This window comes from Loxodonta africana, chromosome 3 (genome assembly GCF_030014295.1).
Source record: "Loxodonta africana isolate mLoxAfr1 chromosome 3, mLoxAfr1.hap2, whole genome shotgun sequence".
Taxonomy (NCBI): domain Eukaryota; kingdom Metazoa; phylum Chordata; class Mammalia; order Proboscidea; family Elephantidae; genus Loxodonta; species Loxodonta africana.
In genome coordinates, this window is record NC_087344.1 from 76,310,534 (window position 1) to 76,327,517 (window position 16,984).

The window sequence follows — 16,984 nt, forward strand, 5'->3', positions numbered from 1 at the left end:
AACACTGATACAGTGTCAGAAGATGAGCCCCTCAGGTTGAATGGCACTCAAAAGATGACTGGGGAAGAGCTGCCTCAGCAAAGTAGAGTCGACCTTAATGATGAGGATGGAGTCAAGCTTTCGGGACCTTCGTACGCTAAGGTGGCACAGCCCAAAATGAGAAGAAACATCTGCAAACATCCATTAATAATCAGAACCTGGAACGTACCAAGTATGAACCTAGGAAATCGTCAAAAATGGAATGGAATGCATAAACATCGATATCCTAGGTATTACTGAGCTGAAATGGACTTGTGTTGACCATTTTGAATCAGACAGTCTATATGGTCTACTATGCCAGGAATGACAATTTGAAGAGGAATGACATTGCATTCATTGTCAAAAAGAACATTTCAAAATCTATCCTGAAGTACAACGCTGTCAGTGATAGGATAAAATCCATTGGGCAAATCTGCTGTAGACGACCTCTTTGAAGAGTTAAAAAGCAAAGATGTCACCTTGGAGACTCAGGTGCGCCTGAACCAAGCCATGATATTTTCAATAGCTTCGTATGCATGCCAAAGCTGGAAAATGAATAACGAAGACTGGAGAAGAACTGACTCCTTTGAATTGTGGTGTTGGAGAAGAATACTGAATATATCATGGACTGCCAAAAGAACGAACAAATCTGTCTTGGAAGAAGTATAGCTAGACTGCTTCTTAGAACCAAGGATGGTGAGACTATGTCTCACATACTTTGGACATGTTATCAGGAGGGACCAGTTCCTGGAGAAGGACATCATGCTTGGTAGAGCACAGGGTCAGAAAAAAGAGGAACACCCTTAACGGGATGGACTGACACGGTGGCTGCAACAATGGGCTCAAGCATAGCAACAGTTGTGAGCATGGCACAAGACTGGGCAGCCTTTCGTTCTGTTGTACATAGGGTCGCTATGAGTCGGAACCAACTTGATGGCACCTAACAACAACAAGGGAATTGTGACCTCTTTATGAAGCCTGATGACTGAAGTACTCTGAAAAATTATAGGTTTAACCCACTTAGTCAATTATCTAACATAAATGACTCATCTCAGCAAACATTTGTTGAGAGCCTACTATGTGCCAGGTACTCTGCAAGACATTAGGCATGCAAAGAAAATTGAGAAAGGGTTTCTATCCTCAAGGAGTTCAGGTTGGCAGGAATACAGATACAAATAACTGTAATATAAGGAGATATGTCAGACAGAAGTTTATAAGAGATGTTAAAGTTTGACTATACGGTCTTCTTTAAATATCGTAATCATTGAACAGTGATTAAGCATTGAACTGGATACTACAGGAAAATATACCTCTTTGTCTCACATCTGTGGCAGATTTATTTCCAAATTAAAGAAATTTTGGGAAAAGACCACAAGGCTGAAATAATCGGAAATCTGCAAATCCACAGAGCTGAAATGCCCAGAGGAGCAAATGAAGGTGGGAGAAGTCTACAACACAGACCTAATGGAAAACCAGCGGAATCTAGAGCAACTAGAAGTGATTTTGCCAATCAGGGGACGTCTGGCAATGTCTGGAAACACTTCTGATTGTCACAACGGGGGGGGGGGGGCGCGAGGAAGAGGGTGCACTACTGGCATCTAGTGGGTAGAAGCCAAGGATGCTGCTAAACATTCTCCAGTGCACAGGACGGTCCCCCTCCCCAAACCAAGTATTATCCTGCTCAAACATGCGAACAATTCTGAGGCTGAGAAACTGATTGAAAGAAATTTCCCCCAAAAAATCTTTCAGTGCACAGTCAAAGATTCAGCTCATTTAAGGTTCCAATTCTTTGTGGCTACCGTGCCGTGGAATGTGCAAATTAGTGGTGTCCTTGGCACTGGTCAGACTCTGGAGTCCTGTCCTGAGTGCTGGCTGCTGGCTAGTTAGGATACGTATCCCAACACAGCAGTCTGCCAGGAAGCCAACCCCTAGCTCAGGTTCCTCCTCCCAAGTTATCTTCCCCTTCTTGACTTAACCAATCCAAATGAGATCCTGAAGTCCTTCAGTCGTTTTCTTGCCTCTGGATTACACTTGATCTGAAAACCACAACCTTGGATTAATACAACCATTTACCTTCTTTGCTGGCTGCCCCGACTACTCCGTGGATATCTCATTCACTGTGATCACTAATGAATCCTGATTGCCAAATACAATACTTTTCTCAGAGCAAGTCATGGAAGAAGCAATAATCTGATACTATTGAGCTCTCCTTGCTTCATAAATCACTTCTTTGGGGCTTCAACAGCACCATTCTCTCCTGGTTCTCTTCCTATCTCACTGGCTCCTCGGTCTTCTTTACTGAGGCCAGACAATGACCTATTAGTAATGTCTGCCACGGAAACAATGAGCATTGGCAATCTTTATTGCATCAACCTACCATTTCTAAACTATAAGCTTTTGCTGGGAGACATCCATGGTTTCTATGACCATTTTTGTGCAGTTAACATCCCAAATCTGTATCTGTATCTCTCTGTTCTGGGTGCCAGACCTACATATTCAGCTGCCTAGTGAACATCCCCATCATCACTGAGAGGCAATACAGTACAGTGACGTGGTTACTAGTAAGGTCTCTGGAGCCAGGTTGCCTGGATTTAAATCCTTGCTCCACCATTTACTAGCTAAGTACCTTCGGACAAGTTATTTTAACTTCTCTGTGCCTCAGATTCCTCATCTAAAGTGGAGATAATCTTAAAATCTAATCTCAAAGGATTACTGTGAAGATTAAATGACTAACACATGCAAAGCATGTAGAATAGGGCTTGCCATACAGGAAGTGACCACTAAATGTTAGCAGTCATCATCATCATCACCACCATCCCAAAAAGGCACCTAAAACTTGATGTGTCCATAACTGGTAGTGTTCATAGAATCCTTTCTTTATCTCTCTCTCCCCCTTCCTCCCCATTTCCAATCTGTCCCAAGTTCTATCCATGCCAGTTCCTAAAATCATCTCAAAGTTTACTGCCACCCATTATATCAACTGAAGGCCTTGTGAACTCTCCACTATTCAAACAGCTTCCTCACTGACCTTCCTATCTTTAAGGTACTGTTGCTGTTGTTGTGTGCCACTGTGTCAATTCCGACTCATAGCGACCCCTCCAATTTACATCCACACTACAACCAGTGATCTCTCTAAAATGAAAATCTGATCTCATCCAGCCTCAAACTTATTAGCATTACTCTTTAAGACTTCCGTGAGACCTCTCCCAACTCCTCCCTCATCTGTGCTTGTCATCTGAGTTCTCCTAACACCCTGTATTTACCTCTATCACAAAACTTACTGTACACAACTATAAAATATTTGTCTCCCTCACTAGACTACAAGTCCTGAGGGAAGAAATTGTATATTTTATCTCTAGTTCCAGCACCTAGCACACCACCTAATACATAAATACCAACTAAATCCTCTAAGAGGTACAGAGTACCAGACTCTAGGCTAAGTGGTTTCACAACCTATGAGGTAATTTTATCCTCATTTTTCTAATGAGGAAACGAAAACTCAGATACATTAGGTAAGCTGCCCAATGTCACAAAGCTAGTTAGTGGCAGCAGGAGACTTCAAATCCATGTCTTCTGACTCCAGAGTCAGTGTTCTTTTCCCACTATGTTGCGAATCCCTGTTTTATACAAATTAGCTTTGTGACTTTGGGAAGTCACTTTCTCTCCTAGAACCTCAAGTTTCTCTTATCTAATATCACTCCAAGTTATAAGTCTAAGCTTCAGGAAAAGAGAGTTTTGCATTTAAAAAAATATATATTTTTAAAGGATGTTGGCACTTACCAGAAAGTCAATTTTTCTTTAGTCAGAATTCAACTAAAGAGATGCTGAACAGTAGGAAAATGGTCAGTCTTTTGATAAACTTTTCTTCCGTAGTAAAAAGAAACTAACTTTTTTAAAACTTTACTAGATTAGAAAGAATGAATTAACTGTACCCAAGAACATCACAGCAGGCAATTACTCCTTTTGGCTTTGTCTGGCAGAAATTCAACTGCAGACCAACTGAATAGAGAGACAAAGATGCTCAGAAAGTGGAAGAACCTGTATCTGCCCTGTTCAGTCAGTCTGGAGAGAGTAGTAGACTGGAATTTACAGTGCAGATCTTGGCTTTTATTCTTCCACAGCTGTCTCTCTACTTAAGGGAGAAGAGAGTAGAATCATATAAGGCCATGCTTCTCAAACTGAGAAGTGCATAGCGGGTAGGTGATGCATGCTTCCAGAGAATCAATATTACTAAGTGGTAAAAAAAAAAAAAAAAAAAGTGAAACATGTTTATATTTAACTAAATGTAGACAGACCAGGGCAGAGAATTCAAAATTGGCACAAACTTTTAAATTAAAATGTGAGAAGCTCTGTAATACAGAGCCTTTGCAGTGGCTGCTTGGAAGTCCATCTACAAACACTGAAGACACATGAATATAAAGAAACTTCAAAGATTATCCATCCAGTCCAATCCCCTGAATTTTGCACTTGAGAACACTAAGGCTCAACAGCTCTCCTGGCCATGCAATTGGCTGGTAGTAGAGACAGGACTAAAGCCTGGATGCTCTGCCTATAACTCAAGCTGTTTCTGCTGCCTCTTACTAGTAGAATTTTTATTTCCATCTGACTCTGGTCTGTTCACTTGTATATAGTAATGAATTCCCACTGAAGTAAATTAAATTCCAGAAGCTGAGAAGACAGCTACCATACACTGAACTCCTTTAAGATTCTCAAAAGTGAGCAAGAGAGAAAGCTGGAAACACACGTACAATGCTGTGTGACTATAATGCTGGGACAGAAACAAAAGGGCTCATTTAAGAGAGAAAATAAAGTTAATAATAAAGTTTCCATTCTGTGGTCATCTTTATAGCCTCAAGACTGGCCCATGTAAAATAGTGGCTATTAAAATGGCTCAGCAGCTGTGGAAAACAGTTTGGTGGTTCCTCAGAAAGTTAAACATAGAATTACCATGTAGCCAGCAATTCCACTCCTAGGTGAATACTCGGAAGAATTGAAAACTGGTATTCAAACAATACATGTACACACATGTTCATAGCAGCACTATTCACAATAGCCTAATGGTGGAAACAACTCAAATGTCCATCAATGGATGAATAAAAAAAAAAAAATTTAACCATAAGAAGGAATGAAGTCCTGATACATACGACCACTAACGTAAGTGAAAGAAGCCGGACACAAAAGGTCACATATTGTTATGATTCCATTTATACAATAGGTATATCCACAGAGACAGAAAGCAAGCTGCTAGTTGCCAGGGCAACAGGGAGTAACTACTTAATAGGTGTGGGGTTTCCTTTTTGGGTGATGAAAATGTTTTGGAATTAGAGGTAGTAGTTGCATAACGGAAACCCCGGTAGCGTAGTGGTTAAGTGCTATGGCTGCTTAACCAAGATGTAGGCAGTTCAAATCCACCAGGCGCTCCTTGGAAACTCTATGGGGCTGTTCTACTCTGTCCTATAGGGTCGCTATGAGTCGGAATAGACTCAACGGCAGCAGGTTAGTTGCGTAACACTGTGAAATGTACTAGACACCACTGAGTTGTGCACTTTAGAATGGTTAATTTTGTTATGTGAATTTCACCTCAATTAAATAAACAGATAATCTAATAAAGCTCTTGGAGAAAGGAGGGGAGTTAGAGGCGGGACGTGAATACAACATGTGCATCCTCTCATCTAACAATCCTCTTCAGGAATGGACCCTGAAGAGAGAATCACACAAGGGCAAAAGAAATAACGGATATATGTGTAAAAATGTTCACCTCCACATCATTTATAACGGGCAAGAAACTAAACACTCTAAATGCCCTTCAGTAGAAACCTGGCTAAGTAAATTATGACACAGCTATAAAATGGAATACTACATGGGGATTAACAACAATGATGTAGAACGTTGGAGAACTTACAGTACCCAATTTCAAGACTTAGTTACAGTAATCAAGATGCTATGATAGTGGTGAAGGAAGAGACATATAGATCAATGAAACAGAATAGAGATCCCAGAAAGAGCCATACAAATATAGTCAACTGGTTTTTGACAAAGGCACAAGGACAATTAGTGAAGAAATGATAATCTTTCAAAAACAGTGCTAGTTCAATTGGGTGGCCATTCATATCTTATACAAAAATTAACTCAAAATAGATCACAGACCTTAATGTAAAGTGCAAAACTATAAAACTTACAAAAATAAAAATGGGAGAAAATGTGCATGACTCTAGGTTTGGCTATGAGTTTTTAAGATGCAACACCAAAAATACACTCCGTAAAAGGAAAAAAAAGTCATAAATTGGACTTTATGAAAATTTGTAACTTTTGCTCTGTGAAAGACATTGTTAAGAGAATGAAGACAAGTCACAATCTGGAAGAAAACATTTGCAAATAACATATCTGATAAAGCATTTGTTCCCTGAATATATAAAGAACTCTCAAAATCCAACAATAAGAAAACACACTCACCCAAAAAAATGAGCAAAAGATCCAAATAGGCAATTTACCAAAGATATACAGGTGGCAAATATGAAAAGATACTCAACATCATTTGTTGTCAGGGAATGTAAATTAAAACCACAATGAGATACCTGTACACACCTATTAGAATTGATGGAAAAAAAAATTTTTTTTTAACTGACATTACCAAATGCTGGAGAGAATACAAGGGAGCAGAAATTCTCATTCATCACCAGTGGGAATGCAAAATGGTACAGTCGTTTTGGAAAATAGTTTGGTAGTTCCTATAAAGTTAAATATACACTTATCATAAAATCTAGCAATCCCACCCCTAGGTATTTACCCAAGTGAAATAAAAACTTAAGCTCAAACAAAAACCTGTACATGAACGTATATAATAGCTTTTTTTATAACCACTAAAAACTGGAAACAATCCAGATACCCTTTAACAGGCAAATACATGAACTATGATACATTCATACAATGGAAACTACCCAACAATAAAGAGTAATGAACTATGGGATCAAATTGACAACAGCAACTGGAAAGATTAGATAGGAGACTCAGGTGGCGGTGAGTTTATGTAAATGGAGGTGGAACAACTCAGAAAAGGAGGGTTAAGAATGGTTGCACAACTCCAGGATGTTGTAATCAATGTTCCTGAATTATACATGTAGTAACTGTTGAATTGGTGTATGTTTTGCAGTGTATATTCCCAACAACAAAATAAATAATCTTAAAAAAAAAAAAAAAGACTAATGGGCTAATGATTCCCACAACGACATGGAAGATTTTTAAATGTATTTTGCTAAGTGAAAAAAGCTAGACCCCAAAGGCTACATACCGTATGATTCCATGTATATGACATTCTAGAAAAGCAAAACTAGAGAGATAAAAAACAGATCAGTGGTTGCCAGACGCTGGGGGAACTAGAGGGGGTTGACTACAAACAGGCCACACAAGAGCATTTTTTAAGCAGATGGAAGTGTTAGGCCATAGTACTGTGGCGGTAGATATCTGATTCTATGCATCTGTCAAGACCTATAACACTGTATACAACAAAGAGTGCATTTTACTGTATGCAAATTTTTTTTAAAATAACCAGAATGTCTGGGGAACTAAGTACAGCCGCAGCCCTCTTACCCAGGTTTATCTAACAATCCTAAATTGTTTCTCCCTTGCTAAGAATCTACTCTCCACCCAGCCATGTTACTTCATGAAATATATTTACATCAGTTCCCTGTTTAAAATCCCAAACCTCAAGGCATGGCTTTCAAGGGCCTCTACAATTTGCTCTCATTATCTGTATTTTTAGTTCACCTCCTACCACTGCAAGTATCCTCTATGTGAAATAGTTGCTGGTCATTCCTTGAAAACATACCATGAACTTGTACTCTTCCTTGACTGTGTTCATGCTGTTCTTTTGTTAGGAATATCCTTCTTCCCTCCTCTCTACCTGATAGAATACACACAGTAGTACAAAGGAAAAGAACAGGAGGAAGAATGAATGGATAAATAAATAGGAGGCACTAGAGGGAAAAAGGAGTCCCTGGGTAGTGCAAATAGTTAAGCACTCTACTACTTGCCAAAAGGTTGGTGGTTCAAACCCACTCAGAGGCACCTGGGAAGACAGGCCTGGCAATGTGCTTCCAAAAGGTCATAGCCTTGAAAACCCTATGGAGTAGTTCTACTCTGCACACATATGATTACCAGGAGTCAGAATCGACTCGACGGCAACTAACAACAGAGAGGGAAAAACACAGAATGGCAAGGAGATAAGGGATCGAGAAAGTAATTTTTGGTAGGGGCGAAATAATAATAGTGCCTACCTCATAAGGTTGTAGTGAGGCTACTAAATGAGATAATACATCAAACCCTTAGAACAGCGTCTGGCATGTATCATTGCTATTATTTTCAGTATAATTATGACTGTTCATTGTGCGGAAGCCCTGGTGGCGTAGTTGTTAAGAGTTTGGTTGCTAACCAAGAAGGTCTGCAGTATGAATTCAGCAGGCACTCCTTGGAAACCCTATGGGGCAGTTCTACTCTATCCTATAAGCACTCCTTGGAAACCCTATGGGGCAGTTCTACTCTATCGTATAGTCGCTGTGAGTCGGAATCGCTCAACAGCAACAGGTTTTAACAGGTTCATAGTGCAGTGGTGAAAACCCTGGTAGGATAGTGGTTAAGAGCTATGTCTGCTAACCAAAAGGCCAGCAGTTCGAATCCACCAGGCACTCCTTGGAAACCGTATGGGGCAGTTCTACTCTGTCCTATAGGGTCGCTATGAGTGGGAATCGACTCAACGGCAATGGGTTTGGGGTTTTTTTTTTTTGGTTTAGTGCAGTGGTAAGGGCTTGGACTCTGGCTGCCACAAAGAGGAAGGAGGAGTGCTGAGACTCCAGCTCAGAAGCAGGACCAGGAGGGTAAGCAGACAATCAGGACTCTGGTCTGACTGAAATTTACCTAACCAGGAAACCAAGACCAATTCAGTTAAGCCACACTACTGCACATACAGAGCATATCTGTGAATTTCTGTACACTCCAAATAAATTTTATCCCTCAAAACATACATTTCTTTTTGAAATGGAGGTGCTTCAACACTCTGCCCCAGGCACTGGAGCACCTCATCCTTATGAATCTGAATCTGGAAGCCCCATCTGTACTCTCCTGTGCTTCCCCATTTGGCCAGTAGTCACTTCCCTTTCCTTACACGACAAAGGATGTTTGACTCCAAAGTTCTCCCTGTAATTGCAAAAAAGTCACCATATATGTACAACCCACCCAGCATATATATTATTATTAGGCCAAAAACTGAGATTTCCTTCTCAGCCTCATCAGGCTCAGCTCTTTTAAAAGATTGCTCTGTCAGTTGTGGCAAATAGCTTAGGATAGCCACCATCTCTCCTCGTTACTGGTCTCCATGCTTTTTATTTCAGGTCCTAAAAAGCCACTGCTATCCCCCATCCCACTTCTGCTTTCATATCCCTCCCCCATGCATCCCAGATCCCCACCTTGAGCACTCTCAGACAGTCCTTTGGTACAAAATACTGCTCCTGAATTATGTCCCAAAGCAGACAAAAAGAACACAAAACTATTAGATGACACAAAGCCTGTTTACTCATCAGGCTGCCAAAAATCATTGGCTTCTCCTCTTATAGGTTTATGCAAACACAAAGGGAACTGTGCTCCCATGTATGACTACTGCTTCTCCACAGGACTTGCAGAACTAAGGCCTTAGAGATACATCCTCTCTATAAACTCAAACAGAATACTTTGTTTACTTTCTCTTAGCATACAGTTGGTAGTCTGTATTTACAGGCAGCCATTGTACATCTTTTGGCAAATACCTTCAAGCTTCTCAGTACAACGTTTCATCTAGTCACTGAAGGCAATGCACTGTACCTTGAAATGCACATGCCAAGAAAAAGGCTCAGACTGAAAGGAAGACCTTCAGTATCATCTTCCTGAAACGTATCAGACACTGCAGATGAGTTAGAGGACCCAGATCCAGTTCCCAGGTATGCAAGTGTCTTGCAGTGTGATCTCTAGTCTGTTCTTTTATCTTTCGGTACACCTCAGGTTTTCTACCTTGGAAAACAGGGATCAGGTTTCCTGTCCCTCCTTGAATTCAGACTCTTAGCTGCGTAATAAGAGTATTTGTTTCTATAATGTGTGAAACAACTGGGGTTTGGAAAACTCAGAAAAGCAAGCACAAATGCTGTTTCTCACTTCTGTCAGAACTGCCATGCAGAAATCCACAGTTCCGCTCTGTAGGAGCCCCTAAGCAAGTAATCCTTTGGAAAGTAGTTTTGACCTCCCGCTCAACAAATCACGTACATAAGAATAATGGGAAGCAAGCGGCCAGACGGTACCTTCAGATGCTAGGTGGCTATTGAAGCAAGTCATTGTATAACAGGATCCATGGTGACGTTATCACCCTAGACACACTACCTTTAACACCCCGTTATGGTTTTAATTTTTTTTTTTATGGTTTTACCTCAAAGAAGCTACCTCAATACTTAAAGCACTTACTCATTCAAGGTTTACAAAAACAAGTATTTTCCCTGGGTGGGACCTGCCCTAGTAGGGGTTGCTTTGGGGTGACCCTACAGTTATAGTAGGACAAAGGGGTGACCACTGAAGTATGAGATACAAGACATTTTAAGATTTAAGGGAGTTTACAATCCTTTTTGAGTTACTGGCACACTTTCGAATACAAAATTCTATGCAGCACACTAAAAGGGGTTATTAAAATGCAAATACTGGTTTTTACAAAATTCAATTTGGAAACTTGAAAAAACTCCCTAATTATCACACTTTCCATTTGCTCACCCTTTGGTCCGTGTGATTGTTTACAACAGAGTAGTTTACTGCTCTGTCTAGGCTCTCCACCGGGCCAAGTTTCCCTTTGTTCCAGTAAACATGCTCTCCCTCTTTAGTGCCAACTTGACATTAAATTATACCTCTGAGCTGCAGCAAGTTTTATTCCCTCAAACAATGCATCAGGTGGCCACTCAACTCAGCACTCTGCCTGATAAGACATCACTATAACAATAAGAATCTTACACTTTACACCCTGATCAAAATGCAGTACACTCCTATGAAGACTGAGTGGCATACAAGCTGAATCACTCTCATGACTGAATCCTCAGCTCCTGCCTCATCTAAAAGAGATGGCTTTATGTGGAGGGCAAGGCACTGGGCATGGGAAATAGAGACCTATGTCTAATTCCAGGTCAGCTACTTACTGTGAGACCTTGGGTCTCAGTTCTTTACCTATGAAATGATATTATCTACCTTATGAAGTTACCATATTTTTACGCAAATAGCACGTGCCTTCTATGTGTGCCAACCATGCCCTCCCCCCCACGGGAGGTATTTTCAGAAGTGCTGTTAGGCCAATTTTTTTTTACATGTTGCTGTAAAAAATTAGCATAGCATGCTTAGGAAAATAACTCGCTGGGCGGGGGTCGTGGTCGGCAAACAAACATAAAAGATGCGCATTATTTGCGTAAAATACAGGACTGTAAGGATAAAAAAGCACATGTAAGCATTCTATAAACTGTAGTATACAAATAAAAAATATACAGACGAGTTGTGGAATGACATCAAGGACATCAGACATGAAGAAAGCAAGAGGGCATTGAAAAGACAGGAAAGAAAGAAAAGACCAAGATGGATGTCAGAGGAGACTCTAAAACTTGCTCATGAATGTCCAGCAGCTAGGGCAAAAGGAAGAAATGATGATGTAAAAGAACTGAACAGAAGATTTCAAAGGGCGTCTCTAGAAGACAAAGTAAAGTATTACAATGACATGTGGAAAGAGCTGGAGATGGAAAACCAAAAGGGGAGAAAACTCTCAGCGTTTCTCAAGCTGAAAGAACTGAAGAAAAAATTCAAGCCTTGAGTTGCAATAGTGAAGGATTCTATGGGGAAAATATCAAACAATGCAGAAAGCATCCAAAGAAGATGGAAGGAATACACAGTCATTATACCAAAAAGAATTAGTCGATGTTCAACCATTTCGAGAGGCAGCATATGATCAGGAACCAATGGTACTTGAAGGAAGAAGTCCAAGCTGCTCTGAAAGCATTGTCGAAAAACAAGGCTCCCGGAATTGACGGAATATCAACTGAGATGTTTCAACAAACAGATGCAATGCTGGAGGTGCTCATTCGTCCATGCCAACAAAGATGGAAGACAGCTTCCTGGCCTACTGACTGGAAAAGATCCATATTTATGCCTATTCCCAAGAAAGGTGATCCAATCGAATGCGGAAATTATAGAGCAATATCATTAATGTCACACACAAACAAAATTTTGCTGAAGATCATTCAAAAACAGCTGCAGCAGTGTATCGACAAGGAACTGCCAGAAATTCAGGCCAGTTTCACAAGAGGACACAGAACCAGGGATATCATTACTGATGTCAGATTCATCCTGGCTGAAAGCAGAGAATACCAGAAGGACGTTTACCTGTGTTTTATTGACTATGCAAAGGCATTCGACTGTGTGGATCATAACAAATTATGGATAACATGGAGAAGAATGGGAATTCCAGAACACTTAATTGTGCTCATGAGGAACTTTTACAGAGATCAAGAGGCAGTTATTCGGACAGAACAAGGGGATACTGATTGGTTTAAAGTCAGGGAAGGTGTGTGTCAGGGTTGTATCCTTTCACCATACCTATTCAATCTGTATGTTGAGCAAATAATACAAGAAGCTGGACTATATGAACAGGAACGGGACATCAGGATTAGAGGAAGACTCATTACCAACCTGCGTTAGGCTGCTTGCTGCAAGCGAAAAGGACTTGAAGCACTTACTAATGAAGATCAAAGACCACAGACAGCCTTTAGTATGGACTGCACCTTAACATAAAGAAGACAACTGGCCCAATGAGCAACATCATGGTAAACAGGGAAAAGATTGAAGTTGTCAAGGATTTCATTTTACTTGGATCTACAATCAACAGCCATGGAAGCAGCAGTCAAGAAATCAAAAGACGCATTGCACTGGGCAAATCTGCTGCAAACGACCTCTTTGAAGTGTTGAAAAACAAAGATGTCACCTTGAAGACTAAGGTGCGCCTGACCCAAGCCGTGGTATTTTCAATTGCATCATATGCATGTGAAAGCTGGACAACGAATAAGGAAGACTGAAGAACTGACGCCTTTGAATTATGGTGTTGGCGAAGAATACTGAATACACCGTGGACTGCCAAAAGAACGAACAAATCTGTCTTGGGAGAAGTACAACCAGAATGCTCCTTAGAAGCAAGGATGGCAAGACTGCGTCTTACATACCTTGGACATGTTCACAGGAGGGATCAGTCCCTGGAGAAGGACACCATGCTTGTCAAAGTACAGGGTCAGCGGAAAAGCAGAAGACCCTCAACGAGGTGGACTGACATAGTGGCTGCATCAATGAATCCAAGCATAACAATGATTGTGAGAATGGTGCAGGGCCAGGCAGTGTTTTGTTCTGTTGTGCATAGAGTCTCTAGGAGTCAGAACTGACTCCACAGCATCTAGCAGCAACAACAACATACAAATTTAAGTTATATATTCTACCTGTGGATTTATTTAAAATTCAAAATATTCTCTCAAGGAGTTGGTGATCCAACATTAAAAATGTCATTTTGTTCACCTGCTTATGAAATATTTTTTGAGCCCCCTTCAAGTTACTGAAAAGCAGCCTCTCCTTCCAATGGCTAAAAATCAAGCAGAACAGCACTACCCTAGGACAGGATGCGGAGCATGGGCAGAAATGAAGACTTGTGTATACCCATAGTAAATGGAACAAGGATGCTTTCTTTCATTATTTGGGCTGAAAAGTAAAATCAAAGATCAAAGGTTTCCAATGGAGACCAAGAGCAAATGTTATGAATATCCAAAGTATAATAACCATAAACACAACCTATAGCCAGTTTAGAAAGCTTGGCAATCTTGAAAATGTTTTTCATGTATTAATCGATCCTCATGGCATCTTTGGATGAAAGAATTTAATTTTCATATTCTAGTTACTTAAAATCCCAGGAAGAATCTGATCGGGTTGAGATGTGCCGTTTTAATAAGGCAGTTTAACAAATAGTTTATCAAATATTAAGGACCCACCATACCATCAATGGTATACGAGGCACAAAGTATCCCACTGGCACGGGCCAGCAAGACCTCTAGCAACCTTTCAGCCTTACGGTACACAGCTATGAGCCCCAAGCAAAGAAATATTTCTGAGAAATGGATGATAGCCATTACAGAGCTATACTCAACCTTCACTGCCAGAAACCACTAACTTACTTATAAATAGATGTAAAATTAAGATGATTTATTGAGAACATTTTCCTTACAGGGACTATGTGTGGGATGCGTGTAGGGGAAAGGGGGAGGCAATGGTGTGTCATTTTAAATACTATGGTCAGAGAAGGCCTCAGTAAGGTTACAGCTGAGTAAAGATCGAGACAAAGACAGGGAGAGAGCTATGTGGTATGCATGGGCCATACATTCCAGGCAGAGGAGCAAGTCCAAGAGTCCTAAGTGGGCTCACACCTGCTGTGTTCTCCATATATCCACTAGACTTCCACTTAGATGTCCTGTTGCCACTCCTGCTGTGACTCAGTCAGATCTCTCTGACTTCCAGGTTCACAGTACTCTCCGAGGCACCTAAACCTGAATCCTGCACCACTTTGTATTATTTTCGTCTTTCTCCAGTGATCAACTCATATTGTAACATCGTAATACCTTGAAAATGTTACATATTTCTCTTTCCTACCATTCCCACTAACGCCACACAAACCCAGAATTATAGAAGTTATAGAACATTAAGACTGGAATGGACCTTTGATATCATCCGTGTAATTCTATCTTACTGAAGGCCATATTACTCAAGTACCTGAAGTATCAGGCCAAAAAGCTATACTGAGGTTGCCTTCCCTTCCCACTTTCCCAGTCCAGTTCACAATGCATACTGCTCACAGATGAATGCTCCCTACACACTGCCTTCATCATGTTACTCATCTCCCACTCTACAATACCTACAATAGCTCTCTATTGAACAGTCTTTCTTCACTGTCCTCCCTACACACTAAGCCCATTTCACCCTCTAAATCTTCATTCATGTTCCTTCTTTTGATTTGCCTTCCTTTCTTTCTCATCTATTCAAACTACATCTCTTTCAAGCCTTTTTTCAGAGAACTTTCCATGACTACACCAACCTTCCCTGATTTCTCCTTTTCAGAATTCTATTGTACTTAATAGTTTTTCATAAAATCTCTCTTCCCCAACCCCTCCACCTTGCAAAGCACCATTAATAGCTCTGTTCACACTAACTCTGCCTTGTTTCATAGTTAGCTGAACTAAAACTCCTTGAAGACAGGGATTATGGTTTTGTCTCTCCCACAGGGCCTTACAGAAAACAACAGCTACCACACTTTTAGCACTTACTCTGCCATATTTTGTATTGTATCCACCCAGAGGCACCTCTGAAGAAAGGCCTGGAGATCTACCTGCGAAAAGCCAACCCTTGAAACCCTACGGAGCACAACCATACTCTAACACATATGGAATCAACTGACAGCAACTTTTTTTTTTTTTTTTTACATACTTTATCTAATCAAATCATCACAATAACGTTGTGTCACTGATATTCTTCCTATTTTACACGAAAAAAAACGAAGGCACCAAGAAGTCAGGCTTAAGTCACATATCTTGGAAAACGCAGGGCTCAGATTTGAGCCAAAGTCTGTCTCCTGAAGCTGGCATAAAGTAGGTTCTGAACAAGTCTTTGTTGAAACTATCCTAATCATTTCATGTGTACTGACGATCTTGTCACCCCAAATGAACTACTGAGAGCAGAAACCATGCCAGGAGGTTTATTGGGTAGAGTAGGGGCAAGGAGTCTTGGCTGAGTACCCATCAGGTGCTAGGTTCATACCAGGCATTTCATTTCTAGCATCTCATTTACTCTGTGAACATTCATAACTGTCAATTCTCTTCAACAAATAGCTATCGCAATTCTTCCATCAGGCACTTATTCCAAATTTACCCAGAGATTTACCACTCTCAGTTCAGCACAAATGCCTCCAGGAGTGGTAAGTACTATACCTCTCTGGGTCTCTCCCTGGCTAAAAGAACAGGACAAAGTCCCCCTCGACTCTGATCAAGCTGAAAAAAAAAAAAAAAAAACCCGTTGCCAAAGAGTCCATTCCAACTCAAAGCGACCCTATAGGACAGAGCAGAACTGCCCCATAGAGTTTCCAAGGAGTCCTGGTAGATTCAAACTGCCAGCCTTTTGGTTAGCAGCTGTAGCTCTTAACCACTACACCACCAGGATTTCCCTGATCAAGCTAGCACGGTTAAAAACCTCAGTTGCAACAACCATTTACCAAGGGCTTGGTCTTGCCCAGGTCAGGCCACCCTGCTCTTCACCCTAACGCTCACGATCTTATTTATTAAGCACTACAGCTCTGTGAGGTAGGTGGCATTTTCTCCACTTTACAGGTAAAAAAAATAACGTCCAAGTAAACGAAATTATTAACCCGAGGACACACAGCCAGTGGCAGATTTGGAACTAGAAGCCCTGTCTCATGACTATCCACCCTATTCCATTCGCCAGCAGACACTCAGAGATGGTAACCAATTTACCCTGATCTCGCTAGATCACTCTAAATACCAAAACCTCTGAAGTAATTTCCATTCAAAAGATATTTATTGGACGCCTATACGAAAGCCTTGTATTAGGCTTCGGGCAAACCTAGGTTAAAATACAGTCTCTCACTTACTCGCTATGTGACACAAAGTCACTTCATGTCTCTCCCTAGGCCCCAATTCCACATCCACAAATGAAGACACTAACCCAACCCATTGCCGTCTACTGGATTCCGACTCTTAAAGACCCTATAGGACAACCCCATAGGGGTTTCGAGGCTGTAATCTTTATAGAAGTAGACTGCCACACCTTTCTCCCGCAGAACGGCTGGTGGCTTCGAACCGCCGACCTTTCGGTTACCAGCCGAGCT

General features: G+C 40.9%; 1 protein-coding gene across 2 annotated transcripts in view; it reads right to left on the reverse strand.

The window, feature by feature from the left end:
- Positions 1-16,984, reverse strand: part of TRIT1 (tRNA isopentenyltransferase 1) — a 54,205-nt gene that overhangs the window by 36,743 nt on the left and 478 nt on the right. The gene's annotated exons all lie outside the window — the stretch shown is intronic.